A 16,823-nucleotide genomic window follows, 5' to 3' on the forward strand; every position below is an offset into this window, starting at 1 on the left:
AATGCTAGAAGCTCCCCCTTTTTATTAAAATCCAGATCGGTAGTAAATATGACCTCAAATTCCTTGTTCATGTTTGGTCCTGAACAAGAACATTTGGATTTTCAAGGGGGCTGGGAGGGGAATGTTCTTATTCTGGCCTTTAGTCTGCATGCGTGAAGAGTGGCCTCAGACACAGGTTAATGGATGAAGTAGAAACCTTGTCCTCCTGCAGGCAAGGGAGAATGAACTGTTAATTTAGTAGTCCCAGCACACAGCTCTTTGTGCGGCAGCCAAACAAAAGCTTGGTCCTCAAACCTTGCTCCCACACAAACAACAAGTTATCTTTCTAGATTTTGCTGCATTTGGGAAGCTGCACATCTGTGACATATGTTGATGGAGGAGGAAAATACCTTTCTCCAGACTGAGGCATTTTTGTGTACTCAGCACTTTCATATGGTCCTGGAGAACAGGCGAGGTGCCTGAGGAGTGGAGGAAAGCCAATGTCACTCCAGTCTTCAAAAAGGGCAAGAAGGAGGAGCTGGGGAACTACAGGCCGGTCAGCCTCACCTCCATCCCTGGAAAGATGATGGAACAGCTCGTTCTGGGCATCATCTCAAGGCATGTGGAGGAAAAGAAAGCTATCAGAAGTACTCAACATGGATTCACGAAGGGGAAATCATGTCTGACTAATCTGATAGTCTTCTATGATGGCATGACTGGATGGATAGATGAGGGGAGGGCGGTAGATGTGGTCTACCTTGACTTAAGCAAGGCGTTCGACACGGTCTCCCACAGCATCCTCATAGGGAAGCTTAGGAAGAGTGGGTTAGATGAATGGACAGTAAGGTGGATAGAACACTGGTTGAAAGACAGAGCTCAGAGGGTCACGATTAGGGGCACAGAGTCTAGTTGGAGGTCAGTGATGAGTGGTGTTCCCCAGGGGTCAGTACTGGGTCCAGTCCTCTTCAATATATTCGTCAATGACCTGGATGAGGGGATAGAGCGCACCCTCAGCAAGTTTGCTGATGACGCAAAGCTGGGGGGGTGGCTGACACACGGGAAGGCTGTGCCACCATACAGAGAGACCTGGACAGGCTGGAGAGCTGGGCGGAGAGGAACCTTATGAAATTCAACAAGGGGAAGTGTAGGGTGCTGCACCTGGGGAGGAATAACCCCATGCACCAGTACAGGTTGGGGGCTGACCTGCTCGAGAGCAGTTCAATGGAAAAAGACCTGGGAGTCCTGGTGGACAACAGGATGACCATGAGCCAGCAGTGTGCCCTTGCGGCCAAGAAGGCCAGTGGCATCCTGGGGTGCATCAAGAAGAGTGTGGCCAGCAGGTGGAGGGAGGTCATCCTCCCCCTCTACTCTGCCTTGGTGAGGCTGCACCTGGAGTACTGTGTCCAGTTCTGGGCTCTCCGGTTCAAGAAGGACAGGGAACTGCTGGAGAGGGTGCAGCAAAGGGCTACCAAGATGATTAGGGGACTGGAGCACCTCTCTTATGAAAAACGGCTGAAGTCTTTGGGTCTCTTCAGTCTGGAAGAAAGAAGACTGAGGGGGGACCTTATCAACACTTATAAATACTTAAAGGGTGGGTGTCAGGAGGATGGGGCCAGGCTCTTTTCAGTGGTGCCCAGGGACAGGACAAGAGGTAATGGGCACAAACTTGAGCATAGGAAGTTCCACGTGAACATGAGGAGGAACTTCCTTCCTTTGAGGGTGGCAGAGCACTGGAACAGACTGCCCAGAGAGGTGGTGGAGTCTCCAGCTCTGGAGGCATTCAAAACCCACCTGGATGCGCTTCTGTGCAACCTGCTCTGTGTGACCCTGCTCTGGCAGGGGGGTTGGACTAGATGATCTCCAGAGGTCCCTTCCAACCCTATGGTTCTATGATTCTATGATATGGTTTGAGGTTTTTTGACCCAGGTATTTTTCTTTAAAGAAGGAAAGGAAGCAGAATTTTCTCAATACAGAAAAAAACCCTATTTTTTTATAATCCTATATAATGTCAGCACAGAACAAAAAGAAGGACTAATCATCACCTGGTCCATATCATAATTATAGAATGTATTTATTGAAACAAAAGAAAGATTGGATTAAGACATTACTTCATTGGCAGCACTTCCATGGGCAAAAGGGACATTTCCTTGTATTGATTTTCAGATGCAGTTCCCCGTTCACCACAATTTGGTTCCTGTAGTAATTGGTATGAAATCAATATTTTTTTATGTACCTCTCAGCCCACATCCCAGATGAACTTGTTTAAATAGGCAGACCCTGTAGTCCAAAGGATACCTAAACTCTTGGAAAGGTTTTATATGAGCAGGAATCAGAAATGTTTCATTCCCTGAAATTAAAACTAGAATAAACCATCTCAAAGCAAGAATGAGGAAACCACAAGTTTATTATAAAATCATTCTGGTTTGTATTCCGTAATGGATTTTGATGGAAAACTAAATGTATCATCTTATCTTTTATTTGTGAGGAGAAGCTTGGAGCAGCCGCTGATCTTTCCCCAGATGCAGTGTATGTTCTGAATGGTTGGACACTTCTGGTCGTTTTGCAGGCTGGCCTACGGTTGTTGTGCTGCCTACAAGATGTGTTTGCTCAAGGGGTCCAGTCATCATGCTAAATAAAATCGTTCACTTTGGTTGGCAAATATTGACTCAAGCTGTTACGCTTTTATGTATTTCAGAGACTCAGAATGTTTGAGAGCTCAGCAAGCAAACAAGAACAGGTACAGGAAGTTATTGTGATGTTTTGGACTCATGTTTGTTTTTCTGCTGCTGATGTATGTTCTCCATTGTATGTGGCTTGTTACTAATGACCTTGTTATATAGTGCACTGTGGCTGATAAGGCCAAAGGCTTTAATAGAATACAAATACATTTCACATTTCCACTTGAAGAGTTTATTTTAATTGTGTTTTGAAATGTACTGTACCCTAAAGGCACTCTTTCCTCCGTAATGTACTTTCTAGAAATAAAATCCTGTGAAGAATGGAATGTATAATGGGGTGAGGTGTAATTGACAGTTTTGTATTCAATTGGAGCTGTATCTGATAGTACCACTCAGCACAAATCTAAACAGTCCTGAGCTATGGAAGAAAATTAAACAGGGGTCAGAAGTAATGGCTTTTCTGAATGTCTGGTTTATTCATTTCTCTGAGGGAGAGAAACAAAGCAAATACTGAAAAGCCTCCTAAAGTTTCTGAGCTTTTACTATTGGGGAATTTTTTCATTTTTTGCTCCTTTTGTACAACAGCAAAATCATAAGCACTCAATATTTGTTTTTGTTTTTTTAGCTGAAGGATATCTTTTTCTAAATGACTGGCTGAGTGTTTCATTTATCAGTTACGTCACCCCAGAGGTAACGTGACAGGGGATGGAAGAGATGCGATGTTTTGAGAAAATTCTGGCCAGTCTTGGCTGTAAGTTCCTGGTCTTGAAATAAGATAATTTACCTCAATGAGGGTTTTCTTTGTTTGTTTGTTTTTAACTATAGCAAATTACTGTACGAAAATAGGTTAAAGACATATATCAGGCTTCTATTAGTATTGCTAACTTTTCCCTACTTCTGTGTGGAGGTTAAAATTTCATCTTTTTGGAATATCTAAGCTAACATTTAGATACAAGTGAAGGAGTTTATATACGTTCTAAGGGAGAGTGGGCAAGGACTTGAACAAAAGTTGGGGTTTACAAAACATATGGCTCACCTCAAGTTCAGGAACTCCCCCCAACCTGACAGTACTTGGACACTAGGGGATAAATATTACATATGTTTGCTTTGTTCTTACTCTTCTCTGAGTGTCTATTTTGCATGCTGTTCAAGAGAGAATATGGGCCTATATGACCCCTTGTTTGTAGCCAGGAAATTGACTCTTAAAACTTATGCATGTTGTCTTCAGAATGCAAAGGATTACAGGGTCTGTCCGCAACAACTCCTGTGTCGCAACAAGAGAATGAGAAGGATTTTGTGTTGTTTCTCTGCTGGGCATAGCTCAGTAAAACAAAAGGTTGCATGTGTCATAATCACAGAAATTATATCTAAATAAAAATCCATGAGTGTATTCAAGTTACTGAGTCCCATGAGAACTACCATGTCCTCCTAGAAGACGGTCCCCAGAATATTAAATTAACAAGCAACAAGATCCTCTTGACATTCTGTTCTATGAAGAACAAAAGAGGCACATGAGCTGTCTTGAGCTTTTAACCATAACAAGATCTCTTCCAGTGTAGCCTTAAAAAAGATGGACAGATCTACCTGAGAACATTAATGTCAGAAAAAGTATTTAGTTTCTTCATAGAAGATCTTTGCATTTCTTTAATATAACGGCCTGGATTATACTTAGGCACAAAAAAGTGAAAAATCCAGGAAGAGCCCATTTATTAGAGATTTGACTGCAGAAAGATGGTCATTCTTTTTTAGTGTATTTGCTCTTCTTATATCCTAATAAAGAATGCAAGTAGAGTGATGTGCTAAGTTTGTATTCTCCAGTGATGAAGTTGAGGTGTGATATTGAAGCAGAATTTATGTATTTTCATTTATATGATATGGGCAGTGTGCAGCACAGTGCTGAGGCGTATGCTTGCCCCCATAATTTTGGGACACAGCAAAAGGAAGTAGTTTAACTACTGGAATGAATGTGGATAGTTAAGTCTTGCCTGTCATTGAAGATGGTTAAAGTGGGTATCTTGCCAATAAAAGAATTAGAGTGGAGAAATTCAGAGAAAAATAATCTGAATCTTGTTTCTAAGATGATTCCAACTTAGATTTTTAATAGAACTTGTAAACAATTCAGAATTGTGGAATGATTGTAAGAACCACATGTTGAAGTTTTATAATCAGTGTACACATGTTGTCAATGTAAAAGATCACAGTGACTTGACATTTTTCATTTGATGAAGTTGGACTCATAAGAGGAGGAGAAGCTCTGTTGTGAAGTGTAGTGTTTGTTTGAAACTCTGCTAGTTTATTTGGGTTGTGAACCTGTTATTTGTTGTAAGCTAATAGCACGTTTTTAAACTAAGCACTTTAACTATGAGAATCAGATATACTCTATTGTTTATTGCAGGATTTTAAAATGTCAAAGATCGTATTTCTGTTAGAAATATGGGAACTGAACACTGACATTTTAAAATTCACATTTCAAATTATGGGGTCAAAATGAGAAATTATTTGCTGGTCTCTAGTCGAGTAATTCTTCGGAATCATTGCATGAGTGTTTTTGCTTTGTAACTACAACAGTTTATCTGGCTGAATCTCTGTTTACTGGACAGATCAGGAGAGTACATAATTGTCTAAAGTTCAGTGATAGAGGTTAGGTCACTCAGAGCTTTCTTACTATGAACATGCTAGTCTGTTCAAAAACATTATTACGGCAACTGTTTTTTACCTTTGGGTTTCTGCTTATTGAGTTGAAAACTTCTGATTCTCTCTGAAATAAAGCAGAGACTGAGGGTATGACTTTTCCCCCCAAAGTGTAAAAATTTCTAATATAGGAAAATTGAAAATGACATGACTTTCTGAAATGAAATGTGTGCAGTAAAAAGGAGAGAGTTTTCTTAAGCTAAAACAAACAACTACCAGTACATAATGTAATTACAGACAGTGTCATATTCCACAGTAAAAGGCCTCTGCAAGAGGAACACGTGGAACAAAACAGTTATTTGCTGTTTATTGTATCTTTAAACTGAGTTCAAGCTCTCCTGAATTTAAGTAGCAGTCGGTGTTGTTTGGAAAAAGTTCACCCTGGCCTGAGAATCCTAGGAGACAAGGTAAGAGATGTGTAGACCTTCGGTGTTGTGTTGCAGAAACACAGCTTTTTTCTTCTCTTAGAGAGCTAAGGACTGCACTGGTCTGTGAAGATGTCAGTTGTGAATTGTGGTTCACAATTCTCCAGCAGAACCTGGAGATGAAAGTGGTGATTGAGAAATTTAACAGGTGTAATCTAACAAAATGTTGAAAACCTTGAGACCAAACAGAAATTCCAGAGCTTATTCAGCGCGCGTTTCTATGGAAAACGTGTTGCTGATTTTAAGTAGTGAATAGGCCTGATATTTACGTGGACACTGTTCTCGGTGCACAGGACACTATATAAAACCTCATGAACTGTTACAGTGCGGAAATTTGTAATGAGTTGAACAGTTCTGTATTGACTGAACTGGATTTTTTGTTTTCCAGCAAATATTGTTGATTAGTTACTGATACCTTGAATATATTTTTAATGTATATTTCTAAACTTATGCATCCCCTAATGTAATTAAACACTCTGTCTCTTCAATGAGTGCCGTATCCCCATATGTCTAAAGCTAAGATGAGTACAACTGTTTTGGTTCAACGTGAAATGAATAAATAGATATGTGTATTTATAAGTGAAAAATTCCTACAGTAGAAGCAATTCTATAGGCATGAAAGTGGGTGACACCTGTGCAGTTCTGCCTTTGTAGAATTCCTATTCTAGTGATAAAACCAGTGTCCCTGCTGGAGGTAGGAGTATGATGGTAGTGGTTGTGGTGGGAGACCATTTCAAGTTCCCTGGTACAAGTACAGTGATATAACTTGTACAAATATTTAAGCACACAAACCACTCTAAATTCAAGTTGAGAAGTACGTCTGAAAAAAAGGAAAGGACCCTTACAGAAGATGCTTATCTGCATGTCTCTCCCTGTTCTTGCCAATCATATCCTTTTCTATTATGTCACGAGATATCCATTGATATAGCTAGAATTGTAGGATTTAACTATAATTTACATATGAAAGCTGCTTGAGACCTGTTCAGCAAAGAATTAAATGTAACCATTATGACAAGACCTTTACATGGTAAATACTTAACAGCCAGTAAGCATTTGGGCTGGTATATTTTTCCTTTCTTGCTGAAGGCTGAAGGACATTACAAAGAGAAAGCTTGCTTTGGGAAGGATGACTGAATCCTTGGTGGTACTCTAATCCTTCCTGATCCTTAGTGGTACTCTGTGTGACTGGGAGAGCAACTGTATTAAGGACTGGCACCATTGTCCACCAGAAAACACCCAATACCTTCCCACATTTTCCTGCATCAAAGCACATGGCAGAAAGGAGGCCATTTGAAGGGAGAGACCTGTCTTCTGCTACATGCCTTCCCGTCCATGGGCTTTCTGCTTATCACCTCCTTCTGGGTGTAGAGTATTGTTGCTGTCTTTGTGCTAGTTCTGCAGTTTTTGTGCTGGGGCAATGACAGTCCTTGACCCTGTTTGTACTGATGCCTTAACATTTTACGTGCTGTTTGTGTTTGCAAATGGATTTTTATAATTTCTCAAAGAAATAGTCTGTCTAGCTGCCTGGAGAATGAAAGCTCTACCAGCCTCAGCCTTGCTCCAGTTAAAGACCAAGTCCAGGAAACAACAGTATTTGGTGAAAGTAAAACATTGATCAATGGTATGGGACTTTTTACAGCTGAAGAAGAACTCTTCCTCCTTTCCACCTTGTACAAAGCCTGATAGATTTATTTCAAAAAGGGACAACTGGACTTCTACTTAGCCAGATGCAAACTCAGGTTGGCTGATAATTTGAAATTGTGAAGGCAATTATTGGATTAGATTGACAGGACTGGGAGAGAAAAAGTGCAGGTACTGTAAAAGCAAAGTGAAGCTTTTTGAACTGATAGGGGCAAAAGAGTACTGAAAAAATAGAAAAAGAATTACTGTAGCTTCTGAAACATCTCATGGCTTGTAATCACACCATTTTTGGCTGTAGTGAAGCTAATGAGGATGTCATGAGGACAGAAAAGTCTATTTCCTCTGTGTTGCGGGAAGCAGTAATATTCATGAGTAGTGAAAGAAATTTTTGTGAGTCCATGGCCAGTGTTAGTTGACGTTCTACAAAAGATGGGTGAGGTCGGGACTGTGCTTGTATAGTGACCCTTCAGACTGAGAGAATGTGGTACTTCATAGCGCTTTTTTGTTACTTTTTCACTGTATACTTAAAAAAGACTATTTGGAAGTTTGGAATCTCTGTTGTGTGACGGAGGAAAAGGTATCAGTAATATAATATGGATCTGATCCAGTTCATTCGCATATGAAGAATAAGAAGATGGGAAAATACCAATGTCTGGAATTTTGAAAGAGGATACGTAAGAATCCTGGATCATACATCTTAAAAATAACTGGAAGGAAAGAAAAGACACCTCTCAGTAATACAGAAAAGGCATTGGAATGAATTGACTTTCACTGTACTATAGAACATACCGGGTACAAGACTGGTAAGGATTTTGTATCTGCCCACCTGTTTAGGACTTTGCAATGTTGGCTTGTCAGGGCAGGGCTTGCTCCTTTTTAAGTCTAATCATTCTTTATGGTTGGTTAACTCCCTGGTTAAAAAGAAGCAAGATGTGGATTTTCCTTGAAGTATTGCTGTACTGTGTTGTCTTCGTTGTTTCATATTTGAGTCATGATAGTTATTATTAGGTTATACAAATTATACAAAGCTCAATTGCAATGTACGGCTAGTTGCTAGATCCCTTTTTTTTTTTTAATTCTTGTTGTTGTTGAGAAATTGCCTCTTTTAGTTACCTGGCATTGTATGACTTTCAAAGAAGAATCCAGAGAAATTTCTTTAGGGGCAATGAATTTTGAGTTTTTTCCAACACCTGCATTGTCTGCTGTAGGAGAGAACATCAGCTCTGTTTCCAGACACGATGACACCTAGGACAGGTTTCTTCAACTGAGCTGAGTATTGGTCTTGTTGAATTGTTTGACTGACTGTGACTAATAGATCCATGCACTTCCCCTGGGAACAGTAATTACTGTGTGCAATGTGCACCTCTCCCAGAAATAACAAAGTGCTCCACAGTAAGGAGCACGGAATCAGTCAAGTCAGGAATAGATGTGAGCTTTGAAGATAATATAAACTATGTTTTCTTGTTGACAAAATACTCAAAGGCTTTTGTTTATGCTTTTTTTCTAAACAAGGCTTCCCAGACATAAATCAATATGGCAGCATTTGAATCTCAAGAACTAACAAGAACTCAAACACTAAGTATAGTTTTCAGCACTTCATAACTACTCATTATGTTTATTTCCCAGTTTTCTTTGTTATTTGTTTCCTGTCTCTGTTCAGAGCCAACACATTTTTGGCTTTCAGTTTGAAGCGTGAGGCACTGCCAATCAGCAGGAAATATAATACAGATAAGATTCATATAAAGTCTTTTGAACTGTTAAAATCTCTGGATGGGAAATGGATGTTAAATTGTTTACATTTGGCACAAGAAGAAAAAGTTCCATTTTTAAATTCAAAGCCTCTCCACCTTTGTAAATGAAAACAAATCACATGGGTCATATAGAGTTCCACTTCTGTAAAACCCATCATAAGTCTGATAAAAGCTTTTGTAAGTCAGCAACTTTATCTGTAGCTTGTTTGAAAGTAATTTTGCAGCTTAAAATGAAGTGGCCCTTTGCCCTGTGTCCTTTAGAAAAGTACTGTATCAGTGACATGTTCATGGCACAGTAAAAGCTCTAAAATGTTAAAGACCATTTTATTAGTGTTTTAATCCTTTTAAAGAGATATGCAATGTTTCTGCATCAATTTAAATTTTCCATATTAGTCCCACACTTTTAATTTATTGAGGATATATATCCAGAGCTTATCACTCTATGATCTGTTTCTACTTTGCTTTCTTTAGTTTACAAACAAGACTCCACACGGATGACACACCCTGCTCCCCTTAATTCTGTTGTTCAACAAATTTACAGGGCGCAGATAAGGAAAACACCCCGTCTCAGTTTTCTGAACGTTAGGAGCTTTGGGACTCAGTGTTCACATTAGTGGGACGTTTTATATCAGCTCTTATATGTGTGCAGGATGTAGCTCAGAATGATTCTGGATGGCAGTAAATCTCAAAGATGAAGTTGGGAACAGCATCACCTTTGGAACAGTTAAGCATTGCTAATGAGTACTAATCATATGGCAAATCAGAGAGTGAGAAGCAGTCTCTGGCATAGCTGCAGGCTGTTATATAGAACATCTTATATTTCAAAGCCGGCAGAAGCAGTAATAGCAGAAAAAGATGTTCAGGACAGGCTTGCCAACAGAAAAGCACTTCAGCAATTGAAAATATTCTCCAGGATCTGCAGGAAAGGAAACCCGTTTGGAGAAGAAGCTTAACCTTGAATCCTTGTGACATTTTGGGGTTGGATGCAACACCCTGTCGATGATGGATATGGTTGAATAGACTCTAATCTAATTCAGGGAGAAAAATCTCTTGAAATTATAATTAAGGGTTATGCAATGTTGGCAGAAACATGATTCCCTGGGTAGGACTTAAGCTACTGCTTATGCTCTTATCTTCTTTGGATCACTTAATGCAGGAATTTTCATATGAAACATGCTCAAAAAACGAGCCCCTTTGCCGGCCTTTTTTGACGTGATTCCCTTCCCCAGTACAGACTTATCTGCACTGGAGCTGGTCTCCTCGGTGAGGATGTCGCTTCCAACCCAAACCATTCAATGATTCTATGATTTTTACCTGTGTTTATCTTGCAGTGCCAGATTCATTTGTCTTATTAACATGAGCAAGCTGCACACGATAATGAAATGGGTCCTCTGTCTGAAGGATGCCTTTCCACACCCTGATGATAATTCAGGAAAGCTACAGCAATATTCTGTCAAGGTGAGGTGTTTGTTAACTGGGACCACAAAGAATTAAAAGATAACAGATAGAGTAGACTGCAAGTGTTCTTAGTTTTCTTGTTTTGCTCAGTATTGAAAAAACTTGTGATACTGTCAAGATGAAATAAATAGTCTACTAGTTTGGGACAATATGAAAGGGGAACTTTTTAAGTACAAAACTGATGTCACTTCAGTTCTTTTGGATCACGTAATTGGATTTGTAAAGATATTATTGAACTGAGGAAATGATCTCACTCTGCAGCATAAACATGGCCTGTTCTGAGGAAAAAAGGTGGATGTGAAATTGAGAGCTGGAAAATCACAAGTCTTAAGTGGAAGAAGAGAAGTTGTTTGTTGAGTTTTATGAAAATAGGTGAAATTTCTCCAAATAAAACGTGTATTGTAATGAGATTTTCCCATATCTCAACTAGCAGATGCAACCTCATTGAATTCCAGAACAGTTTGGTGCTAACTGGGACAGAATTTAGCTCTCTTTTTAAGAATAGTGGAGAATACAGCCACAATACTAGTATTATATGAATGGACAGTTATTTTTCCAGATTATGCCTTGAAGACAATTGCTAAAGATGCAAATCTGTGTATTTCTTTCAAAAGTTTCTGAATAGTCACTATTTGTATTTCTTACACAGCCTTCAATTAGCATTGTAGCTCTTTGTACCAAGCTTTGTGTAATCTTGTCTTTAACTTTTGGATGACTTTAACTTTCTTAATTGTGTATGCGGAACTCTGACCTTAATCAAAATTCTAATTCTTTGCAGTTGTTGTTGATGTGTCTGTAGCTTTCACAGCAAGCTTCCCAAAGGAAGACTAGGGAAAAACATAAGCCCACTGCTGAATGGTGTAAGGAATCTGATGAAGAGTGACACAGAAAAGGCTGCTGAGGTATTCAATGCCTTTTTAACCTCATTTCTCACCGCTAAGACAGGCCTTCAGGAAGCCCAGGCCCCTGAGACCAAAGGGAAGGTCTGGAGCAAGGCAGACTTACCATCAGTGGAGGAGGACCAGCACAGAGCACTTGAACAAGATCACCATACATAAGTCTGTGGGACTCGATGAGTTGCAGCTGTGAATACTGACGTAGCTGGCTGACGCCATTGCAAGGACATTCTTGATTATCTTTGAAAGGTTACGGCAATTGGGAGAGGTTTCTGAAATCTGGAAGAGAAAAAAATGTCACTCCCATCTTAAAAAAAGGAAGATCTGGGAAACCGCAGGCCACTGGGCATCACCTCAGTACCTAGGAAGGTGGTAGAGACTGTACTGTTGGAAAACATTTGCAAACATATGAAGGACAAAAATGTGATCGGGAGAAGTCAGCATGTACTTATGAAGGCAAAGTTGCACTTAACTAATCTGATAGGCTTCTATAATGAGGTGACTAGCTTGGTGGATGAGGAGAGAAAAGTTGCTGTTGTTTCCCTTGACTTTAGTAAGGCCTTTGACACTGTTTTCTATAGCACTCTCGAGGACAAGCTAACAAGGTACAGGTTAGATAAATGGACAAGCAGGTAGATTGAAAACGTTTCAAACGAGATTGAAAGCTGGTGGTCCAAGAGGGTTGTGATCAGAGGCACAAAGTCCAGTTGGAGGCCAGTCATTAGTGGTTTGCCTCAGAGGATGATACCAAAGCCATTACTGTTTAACATCTTCATTAATGAACTCTGCACTGAGACAGAGTGCATGCTCAGCAAGTTTGCAGACAATACAAAACTGGGAGGAGTGGCTGATATGCCAGGGGCATGTGCTGCCATCCAGAAGGACTTTGATGGGCTTGAGAACTGGGCAGAGAGGAATCTCATATGGTTCAACAAAAGAAAATATAAAGTCCTGCCCCAGAGGATTAACAACCCAGGCACCTGTACACACTGAGGGGTGGGCTGTGGAGAGCAGTTCTGTAGAGAAGGACTTGGGGGTCCTAGTGAACAACAAGCTGACCATGAGCTGGCAATGCACCATCTCAACAAAAAGGGCCAGCAGCCTCCTGGGCTGCATTAGGCAGAGCATTGCCAACAGGTCAAAGAAGGTGATCCTTCCCCTCTACTCAGTAATAGTTAGGCCACATGTGGAATACTGGGTCTAGTTCTGGGCTCCCCATTACAACATATGGATTTACTGGAGTGAGTCCGGTGCAGGACTGGACTCAGCAAAGTTGATTAAAGGGCTGGAGCATCTCTAATATGGGAATAGGCTAAGAAAGAACTGGGACTATTCAGCCTGGAGAACAGAAGGCTCAGGAGGATCTTCTCAGTGTGCATAAATGATGGTAGAAAATGAAGAAGAGGGAGCCAGACTTTTCTCAGTAGTGTCCACGGACAAAACAAGAGGCACCAGGCAGAAACTGAAACACACAAAGTTCCATCTGAACACAAGAAAACACCGTTTTACTTTGAGGGTGATCAAAAGTTGGCACGGGTTGCCAGAGATGTTGTGGAGTTTCTTTCCATGGAGATATTCAAAACCTGAATGGACATCATCCTGCCCTAAGTGATGCTGCTTGAGCAAGAGGGTTGGAGTATGATCTCAAAAAGTCTCTTCCAATCTCAGTCATTCTGTGATTCTGTGAATATAATATCTTTTGAAATGATAGCCATTCTCTGCTTACTCCAGACTCAGTATGAAGAAGATCATTGGAGGAAATGTCAACTTTCTGTTTCTCTTCACAAGTAAACCAATCAAGGTCCTCCCCTATAATAACTATGGGAAAGTTGAAGAAGAGCTGTGCTTACAAATAATTAAGGGTATTTGGACAATTTTATAGTGGGTAACCTACTGATATTTGCTATGGGTAGTAGTTTAAAAAACATATTCATGAGAATCTCTTTGGCTGGTGATTTCTGTAATTGAAATCCCGCTGCTGCAAGACACTATCAAGACCATGCTGTTCGTAGCCCTTTGTCACAGTCCTGTGTCAATATAAAAGAAAGGGGCAAAGGAACTCTAATACTAAAAGCAGTATTAGGTGAAATTACATTCATATTGCTATTTCTGAATTCAGCCTGGAATAGCCCACTCCTAGTGGCCATTTTGTGCTCCCAGGGAGGCCTGTGAGTGTAGAAGGGCACCAAATCTACCTCTATTTTTAGATTTATGTAATGCTGGGGTTTGGGATTAGTTTAATTCCAGAACTGGATGATAAGGAGTATCACATAATTAGTTCAGGAAATTAATGATGGCTGATTAACATGCTGGGAGGTATCTGTTCTTAACTGTACACTAACATGTATTTGCCTTCAAATACTTTTGAAAGTTTATTACTAAAAAACAATCATTCACCATGATGTGACAGTCTGTGACATTAACTGTTTTGCTACATTCAGGCCTTTAAAAAATGGCTCTTTCCCAGACAACTCACCCCTAGCCTTTCTTCTCACCAACACTATAGGCTGAAGAGATGACATGATGGAAGCCCCTGTGCCAGGTAGTTGCCTCCCTGAGTCCAGGTTCAAGTTGTGGCTCCCCCTACCACCACCCAGAGGACTTCCCCTGTCTGGCAGGCTGCAGAATGCGGTGATTTGAGGATGAAGCAATACTGTGTTGTAGGAAGTCAGAAAGTGTTGCAAGGTCTTTTTCTGTTATGTTCAAAGGATTAAAACCCTTCCTACTACATTTCGTTAGTGATGCTGAAGGCAGAAAGTATCATCCATTTAAAAACACAATATTATATTTTGGTGTTATGACATTAAGACATGGAATTATGATCTTTTACCTTTACAGATAGCATACATGGTTGTCTTGTTATATCTGTGTTCATTCTTAAAAAGCACGTAACACCAATTCGAGGGGTGCGTGTGTGTTTAGGGAATATTTGGAATACTTACAATCTAGTTATTACACCTAACTGACCTAGTTTTGAATCTGTTGTGAGTGTGTTTGAGTCCCAGGTTAATTTAAATAATACCAGAGTTTTGGAAAAAGAATCAAGTTCCATGAGATTTTCTTTATCTGTGTTTCCCATCTGGCTTGCTGTTACAGGCATTTAATCCTGTGTTTGCTGCCAATGTTTCCCAGAAAGCCTTATAATTGCTTGGAATTTGTATGAACAGTTCCAGTCTGGTGCACAATTAGGGATGCACTATAAAATTTTCATTGCTCGATTTAGTTGAAATTATAAGATGGATGGGTAACAGTAATGACCATAGTTGTACCATATAAAAATGACTACTGGAAATTTGCAAGAGGCATAATGGTAACTATTTCTTTTTCTGTTACTCCAGAGATGACAAGAAAATATAGCAATAGAATTTATAAGAAATCCTTGATGTTCTATGATACTTTCCTGCTTTCCGCTATAGTTGCGTATCTCAAACTGGAAACCTGTGATTCAAGATATGGTTATGTGCCCCTTTAAGAGGTTGATGTGGGGTTTTGGAGAATATACAAACATGGCATGGGCTTTCCCTTCTCCAGAAAAAAAAATTGCAAATATGCTGTTTATATAAACTAATTGTTTACTTGTTCACTTTTTTTTTTTTTTTTTTTTGACTTATGTGCTTGCTGGTGATGCAGGGAGGCATATGTCCAGTAATGATTGGCAGCTGGCATCAACATGCCGTAAACAAAAACTTGGCAGATTACTTAATAGGAAATCCTTTATGCCGAATAGCACTGATTGGAGGTGCTTTTGAAAGGAACTTCATGTTTATAGCTTGTCACAGTGAGACCTAAATCTCCTGATTCTTTTCCTGTTTGTTTGGCTAACTGCTTCAGTTTCAAAAAGTTGTTATGTCTTTAGCCACATGTTTGCTGTGAAGTCAGAAGGAGCTGTGAAAGGAAGTGTTGTGCAGCTCTGAGAATTCAGAGTGTAACAATGAACACACTTGTCTGCAAGTTATGAACAGGAGAGCCTGTGTGGTTGAGCAGTACCGTGCCCTGCGATACTGGACCTAGCTCAGGTACTGGAAGCCTTCTTAATGCGGTTATTCACATCAATGACTTTGCCTCGTTGTGAAGCCTGTTGAATAGCTCTGTTTCAGGTCTCTGCTTGACCACAAGGACATTTTTGAGTACCTTTTTTTGCTCTTTTTGGTCATAATTGCTAATATTCCTGCTCTTATCCTGCACCTTGTGGTGGTTAATAATCAAGGGAAAGCTGTTATGGGTTTGTGTCTAGGCTTCTACACCTCTGAGCTTGAGGAATGAGGGAAGAAGGTAAAATACTCCCTGTATCTACTTTTCTTTCTTTTTTTTTTTTTTTTTCAGAGTCCAGCCAGCAATGCCCACTGCAAGAACAGGCAGAAATGTAGTCTGTTTTTCTGAAACTACTCAAACATCTGACAGAATTGGAAAGAAGTTTAAGGACAGGGAATGTGATATGCAACCTGGTTCAGAAAAGCGTCTGTAACTAAGCGTCGTGTTGAAATAGTAAACAGACATGACAGCCTTCCTACACCTCATGTTCCTGTTAAGCATTGTAGGTTTATTGCTTTGTCATGAGGAGAGCTGTCAGTGTGGTTTGGAGCAAAAGAGTGTTGCGGCAGGCATCACATAATTACTTGTGGGTTGATCAGCAGTAGTGAAGATCTGTGTTTCCTGCAGTAAACTGCTTATTCCACATTTGGTTGGGTGCCAAATGAATGTAGAATTTGTGCCTATGTAATTTTTTAAACCAGCATTGCTGAATAAAACTCTTCCCTTTTTACAGTCACCAAAAGCTGGAGGGTGTTACCTGACACATACGGGATACATCATGATGATTACGTCCTTTCACAAAGTAAATAATAACATCAGCGGATATCTACCTTACGTATTGTATTCCAATTATTTTGAAAGTTTTTATCTGTTACACAGAAAATTTCCTTCGGAAGAATGCAAAGTGAATCAGTTCCTTCTCTGAACATATGCACTTTCACTGTTTTGAATAAACTATCTGGTGACAGTATTCAGTTTGGTAGAATAAGATTGCATTCAAAGCTGAACAAATTAGACAGTGCATTGCAATGGGCTTAATGCAGAGTCTGAAGAAAAAAATTATGCAGTATTTTTTGTTCACATTGTAAGTTCGTTCACTCTATATTTGTTCTTGTAAATGCTTTTGCATAACAGCAATGTTGGTATGGGCCAAGATGGGTCATTGCACTTTAGTGATATGTTTTAGTGGAAGTTACAATTAGCGGCCTTGGAGGGAGAAGGCCTGGGCTTTTTCTTTTGATGCTGCTGTGAAGTCCTCAGGTTGAAAGGAAG

The 16,823-nt window shown here is 39.9% G+C and overlaps 1 long non-coding RNA gene across 1 annotated transcript in view; it reads left to right on the forward strand.

Moving 5' to 3' along the window:
• Nucleotides 1-5,522: 5,522 nt before the first annotated feature.
• The window catches only part of LOC134509039 (uncharacterized), a 46,742-nt gene continuing 35,441 nt past the window's right edge, over nucleotides 5,523-16,823 (forward strand). Inside the window, exon 1 of the long non-coding RNA XR_010069227.1 lies at nucleotides 5,523-5,755. This is a non-coding gene — a long non-coding RNA (uncharacterized LOC134509039). The remainder of the gene's footprint in view (nucleotides 5,756-16,823) is intronic.

The sequence above is a fragment of the Chroicocephalus ridibundus genome, chromosome Z (assembly GCF_963924245.1).
Source record: "Chroicocephalus ridibundus chromosome Z, bChrRid1.1, whole genome shotgun sequence".
Lineage (NCBI taxonomy): Eukaryota > Metazoa > Chordata > Aves > Charadriiformes > Laridae > Chroicocephalus > Chroicocephalus ridibundus.